The following is a 7438-nucleotide window of genomic DNA, read 5'->3' as shown; positions in this document are numbered from 1 at the left end:
AATTCATAAATGAGTTTAAACATGAGCTGCAATTAATGTTTGTTGATTAATAAATAAAACTAATTTTTTGACCGAAGTTACCCAATTTGTCAACTTTATAATGACTTGCATTTCGGAACTATTTGCACACACGGTGTGCATCGGCTCACGTGGTCACATCAGCGCCATATTTGTTCTGATTGTGCAGCTCAGCGGATTGTCGTGTGTGCTTGTCTGCATGATGGAATATGAAAAGTTAGTTGAAAAGTGAGAATGCAAGGATGCATAGACCCTTGTCTATGCACGCAGATTCATTCCAATTTCATGCTGTCGTGGCTGGTGTCTTGGCTGCAGTTGTTATAAGCTTATACCATGTAAGCTTATAATACGTGAACTGTCATAGGCATGTAGGCGATGACTGACTGTGTGTGAGTGTGATACACAGATGCATTTTGCAGTTTGCTGTTTATGTAATGCTTTCTCTGTGCAGAAACACACTTATGTCCTGGTGGGACCAGCATGACCATAGGCCTACTAAAAAATCCAAACAACCCCTAAATGTGGTTATTGAGTAACCCTATAAAACAACCCTTTCAAATGGGTCATTTCATTTGACCCCGAAATGAGGTCATTAAGTAACCCAATAAGGCAACCCTTTTGAAGGGGTCATTTCATTTGACCCCGAAATGTGGTAATATTTTGACCCCAATGGGGTTACTATTTGACCCAAATACGTAGTCATTGCAATGACCCCGACCAATGGGGTCAAAATGACCCCGTTAGTGGTATGGTGTTTAGTTGATAACTATGCTGGGGTCAAAAATGACCCCGTTTGGGTCATTTTTTGACCCCGTAGTTTTAAGTGTGTAGTTTCCTGTTGAACCATGGTGTATTGTGTCTTGTGGTGCTCATCTTGCTGGGGACATATATGTATCCATGAGCATGAATAAATGACTCATTAAAGGTCATATATATTGCTGCGTCGCAATGTTTTGTTTTGATTTTAGAAATTTGACCTTCACGACGTTAAGACATTATCATTCGAAATCAACAAAAGAATGTTCTTCAAAAATTATGAGCCGATTGAAATAATTATTTCGGTTTATTAGCTTTTATTAAAGCTAACGATTTAAAGTTTCTTTACATACCAAAATACATTTGATCAACTTTTCAAAAATAGGAGAAAAAGAGGGCGCAATGAGGGGCCTCTATTTTTAGGGACACCCTGTACTTCGTAACCCCGGGTCGTAACCTGATGACTTTCCAAGCTTCCGGTACGGTGTACCATGAGGGACATGAAAACTTCAATCAGGTTTTTGCAAACTTCAATCAGTTTTTGCAAACTTCAATCAGCTTTTGCAAACTTCAATCACAGCTTTTGCAAACTTCAATCAGTTTTTGCAAACTTCAATCAGTTTTCCTCAACTTGTGTTTTATTCAGCAATTTTTGCTGTATTTTTTTCTCTCTTTTTTAACATATATGTATAAGGCCAAGTAAAAAAAGAAACAAGTTTCTCGTCCGGACTTTTTCAAAAAAGGAGGAGGCAGGGCTTTACTATTTACTATTTTTCAATTTTTGCTATTTTTTCCAAGATGGCCGCCATGCAAAATATGGCTGTTCAATGTATATTTAATCACCGATATTGTGCTGTTTGAGTATACTGATGCAATGTATGACAAAACAAATGATTTGCAACATTTTTAGTCCACTTGGCTAAGCATGGTTCAAAATTCAGAAACAGTGAAAATGTACATTTGGTCAGCTTGAAAAACGTTTTAATTACTTTATTTTGCCTCATTTCATCGAAATTGTTATTTTCATCGCTAACAAAATAAAAGAGAAACTGTTCACATAATTTTGGAAATTTAACATTTTTTTTCTAAAATTCTAAAAATACCAAAAAATACATTTGAGTGCAAAAGTTTTTTCTTCTGGCTAAGAATTTTTTTCTTGCATGCAACAGCTTTTTTATTGCACGTTAGAAATTTGATAAATAGGTCATCATATACAAAATGGGCCTATTTATCAAATTTCAAACCTGAAAGAAAAAAGCTGAACATTGCACGTAAGAAACAAAATTCTTACCCAGAAGAAAAAAGCTTTGCACTTGTATGTATTTTTGGGTATTTTAGAATTTTTTTTAATTTCCAAAATTATGGGAAAGGTTTCTCCTTCCTATAATTAGCCATAAAAATTGCCATTTTGATGAGATGAGGCTAAATAAAGTAATTAAAACTTTAAATATATTCATGCATAAGTTTAAAAGCTAAATATAGGTCCGATTTTGGGGTGAAATCAATTTTACCCCTAATTCCCTTTTGGGGGTTGGGGCAAGGGTGTTTGGCTAGTTGGGCTTGGGTGTATTTGTATACATGTAGTAAGGTTTATGGGTGAGTTAGAGTTGGGGAAGGGTAGGAAAAACAGTTAAAAACTTTTTTTTTAAATTATTTAAAAAAAAAAAAAAAAAAAAAAAAAATCGATTTTTTTTTTTTTTTTTTTTTTGAATAGTAAATAGTAAAAAAAAGGAGGCGGCGGCCAAAAAGGAGGCGGGCGGGGACGAGAAACTTGTATTTTATTTTACTATTCCTAAAATAGTTGTTCTGTAATATGCATGACTCTTCTCTTTTAAATTTGAGTGACATTGGCCCACTTATCTCCCTCTATTCATTCTCTTACTCTTCTATTGACTACGACCCCTCTTGACATCTACTTCCTGTCAAATAGGACAATACCCTATTGTCCTGTGGTCGTGCTTATTTACATAATGCTTTCCAGTTTCTCAGTGATAAATTCTCACTCAGACTCACTGTAGTAAACTGTGCTTCATTGAAGTAAGACATGCTTATTTTGCTCTGAGCTTATCTTGTTTGCTACTGAGTTCTATTTGAACTTGCCTTCAGTTTTTGACTTGAATTTGTTTTTAAATTACAGCATGTAGTTTTCGTTGTTTGCTTTTATATTTTGTTGTCTGTCCCTGAAGAAGAGCAGTTTATCTGCTCGAAACGTCGGTTGTTTTTTGTCTGTTTAGTGTTTGACTGCTATGTACACAGTGATTTTCATCATTTCCAGTGTACTGTTTTCCTGACACTTTTGTGGGCTCTGGAATTCGCAATTTTTGGCCATCGAACTTTGCTTGTTTTGTGCCTACTCGGGATGTTTGTTTTAGCGTGTCTGTTTATATGCACAGTGATTTTCATCACTTGATCTAGTGCAATTTTGTATTACCATTGATCCGTGTTGTTTTTGCAGGTTTAGCACTTTTGTGAGTGTTGGAACTGGTAATTTTTGGCTATCGAACTTTGCTTACTTCCTATGCCTACATTTGCTGGTTTTGCCCCCCCCCCCCTACATATTGTCTAGTCTGTATTTTACTTGTTTCCCCACATCAAGTTGGTGTACCTTGCTCGTTTTCCTTTCAATCAAAGATTGGTTTTAAGCTGGCGTTTAAATAACGAAAGTTTGGGGAAGTTACGAAGGTTATTTGGAAGTGTGTTCGAAACACTTGGAAAACATACAGCGTAATATTTATGTTTTGTAAATGAAAGTTGTGTTTAAAATATTGCCCAATTGCATGTAATTTTACCAAATGTTGGGCAAAGTTGTTTTGAGGAGAAGCAAATTTCAACACATTGGTTCTATGATCACGGTGATGATGAAATCAAATAATTAATCACTCACGTGATGAAAGATCCTCATCGTGCTTATAACATGATCAGTTTCATAGGAGCGCTAGGCCTGGGACTTTCTTTGCTATATTCTGGCGACACTGTAGCCAGGCCGGGCAACCAGAGATATCGATCCACAATGCTAGTATAGGTTTTCTCAGTCAATTTAACACATTTTTCGTTATATTTAATGTTCCGTTAAGTTTGAATTCGTCCATAAAATTTTGAAATATCTATTTGTAAACTTAAATTTCGTCTTTGGTCAAATATATTCATATTTTGATCGAACATATTCATACAATGTTCATTTAATTTCGTCCAAAAGTATTTAATTTCGTCCATTGTAGGGGTTATCAACTTAATGTGTAAATATATTCGTCTTTGAACAAATCTTTTCATATTCAGGACATTTAATTTTGTCTTTAACATAAAGCATGTAGAAGTAGGCCTGCATATTTTCTTTTTCTTTCTGTCTTTCTCTCTTTCATTCTTTCTGTTTATCTTTCAATTTTATATATTTCACATTTCTTTATTTTCTTTATTTTGTTTTCTTTCTTTCGTTATTTCTTTCTTTCTTTTTTTGTTTTTGTTTTTGTTTCTATCTAATTTTTATATCATTATATATTTCAAACGTGGTTGTATGACCCTCTTTGTTTCGCTCCTTTTTATTGTGACAACTGTTATTTGATCAGAATAAATTTAGACACGCCTGTTCGATTTATATCAGGAAGGTGAGAACCACACCACTCCACGCCATACATAAATTCTGCCAGTCACATTTCCCCAATATGAAATTTTTTTAAAGTAAAATTTTAATTTTACTTCATTAAAGTTTGGCGGATGCGGGGTTCGAACTCACGGCGCACAGTGGGCCAGAATCGCCTCAAAGTGTGCCAAAATTTATAAACGGACAATCAAACGCATACAAACACGGTAAAATGACTATATTAGGGGTTTTCGAGGCTGCAGAATTCAATGGAAGCATTTTTTGAAATGTATGACGTCATAAAAATGCTGAACGGTGATTGGTCGATTATTTTTACAACAGTATTTCAAATGATACATGTTAAAATTTTAATTGAAAAAGCAAAATAGGGGTTCCAAGGGGAGCAAAATTCAATGATGACATTTTGGAAAGCGTATGACGTCATTAATATGCTGATATATGATTGGTCAATTATTCCTCCCGCAATAATTCAAATGCCTGTGTAAGAAGTATTAGAAAAACTTTCAAATCCGGGGTTTTAAGGACTGCGGAATCCAATAGAGCCATTTTCCAAGGCATATGACGTCATTAAAATAACGAGCCGTGATTGGTTAATTACTCTTACAACAGTGATTCAAATGTCCGATTGGAAAAGTATTATCAAATAGCATATTCAAGGTTATACGGATTGCAAAATTCACTGACGGCATTTTCTAATACGTATGACATACAATAAAATGCAGACATTGTAATTGTTTAATATAAGCAAACAAACAACCAACCAGATTAAATGTAGGGGGTGGGCCCGGGGGGTGGGGAAAAAATTTGTAGGTGATTCTTCCTGCCGGACTCCAAAACGTTGCCATTGTCTTAAACGTAATTTTGGCCCTAATTTGCAACCCATCAATATACCAATTTCGATGAAAAAGCAACCGATTTTGCTCAAATTGGGTGCTTTTGCCAATATGTTTATCAAAATACACAATAATACTGGGCGTTTTCGTCTATGGTGAAAACCCACCCATCGCTTTACCAAAATTGGCAAAAAAGCACCCAAAAGGCAAGCACATAATACGTATACCATGTCAATGGAAGATCCTGCACCCCGGATGTTACAACTTCAACGTCATCACAAACGACACTAAATAATTTGATTCAAATTGCAATGCTCCATTCCAGACACGTGATTTGGTCGTTCGCTATATAGGCGAATGTGAATTGGATTTTTTTCAAGTAGGCCTAGACGTAATACCAAATCTAGATGTCACGTTTAAAATTGGCAGACCATGGTTCTTGTGTCTTGAGTTTCTTTCATACATTCTATAATTTATATGGATGTTCAAAGCAGAATAGAATGTGCATGTAATATATGAATGTACGTTTCAATCAAAAGGCTAATGAGGTTAGAATAGGCCTACTCTAATCCCCTGATATTCATAATTTTAAAAACAATTATTTTTCCGACCAAAACGACCACAACTTTATCACATGTCCTTAATTTCAGCACAGAGCTTAGGGTTTTTCATATGAACTGTGAAAATGAAAGTTGTGTTTAAAATATTGCCCAATTGCATGTAATTTTACCAAATGTTGGGCAAAGTTGTTTTGAGGAGAAGCAAATTTCAACACATTGGTTCTATGATCACGGTGATGATGAAATCAAATAATTAATCACTCACGTGATGAAAGATCCTCATCGTGCTTATAACATGATCAGTTTCATAGGAGCGCTAGGCCTGGGAATTTCTTTGCTATATTCTGGCAACACTGTAGCCAGGCCGGGCAACCAGAGATATCGATCCACAATGCTAGTATAGGTTTTCTCAGTCAATTTAACACATTTTTCGTTATATTTAATGTTCCGTTAAGTTTGAATTCGTCCATAAAATTTTGAAATATCTATTTGTAAACTTAAATTTCGTCTTTGGTCAAATATATTCATATTTTGATCGAACATATTCATACAATGTTCATTTAATTTCGTCCAAAAGTATTTAATTTCGTCCAATGTAGGGGTTATCAACTTAATGTGTAAATATATTTCGTCTTTGATCAAATCTTTTCATATTCGGGACATTTAATTTCGTCTTTAACATAAAGCATGTAGAAGTAGGCCTGCATATTTTCTTTTTCTTTCTGTCTTTCTCTCTTTCATTCTTTCTGTTTATCTTTCAATTTTTATATATTTCACATTTCTTTATTTTCTTTATTTTGTTTTCTTTCTTTCGTTATTTCTTTCTTTCTTTTTTTGTTTTTGTTTTTGTTTCTATCTAATTTTTATATCATTATATATTTCAAACGTGGTTGTATGACCCTCTTTGTTTCGCTCCCTTTTTATTGTGACAACTGTTATTTGATCAGAATAAATTTAGACACGCCTGTTCGATTTATATCAGGAAGGTGAGAACCACACCACTCCACGCCATACATAAATTCTGCCAGTCACATTTCCCCAATATGAAATTTTTTTAAAGTAAAATTTTAATTTTACTTCATTAAAGTTTAGCGGATGCGTGGTTCGAACTCACGGCGCATAGTGGGCCAGAATCGCCTCAAAGTGTGCCAAAATTTATAAACGGACAATCAAACGCATACAAACACGGTAAAATGACTATATTAGGGGTTTTCGAGGCTGCAGAATTCAATGGAAGCATTTTTAGAAATGTATGACGTCATAAAAATGCTGAACGGTGATTGGTCGATTATTTCTACAACAGTATTTCAAATGATACATGTTAAAATTTTAATTGAAAAAGCAAAATAGGGGTTCCAAGGGGAGCAAAATTCAATGATGACATTTTGGAAAGCGTATATGACGTCATTAATATGCTGATATATGATTGGTCAATTATTCCTCCCGCAATAATTCAAATGCCTGTGTAAGAAGTATTAGAAAACTTTCAAATCCGGGGTTTTAAGGACTGCGGAATCCAATAGAGCCATTTTCCAAGGCATATGACGTCATTAAAATAACGAGCCGTGATTGGTTAATTACTCTTACAACAGTGATTCAAATGTCCGATTGGAAAAGTATTATCAAATAGCATATTCAAGGTTATACGGATTGCAAAATTCACTGACGGCATT

This window comes from Amphiura filiformis, chromosome 18 (assembly GCF_039555335.1).
Source record: "Amphiura filiformis chromosome 18, Afil_fr2py, whole genome shotgun sequence".
In the NCBI taxonomy this organism is placed as follows: domain Eukaryota; kingdom Metazoa; phylum Echinodermata; class Ophiuroidea; order Amphilepidida; family Amphiuridae; genus Amphiura; species Amphiura filiformis.
This window is presented reverse-complemented; position numbering follows the sequence as displayed.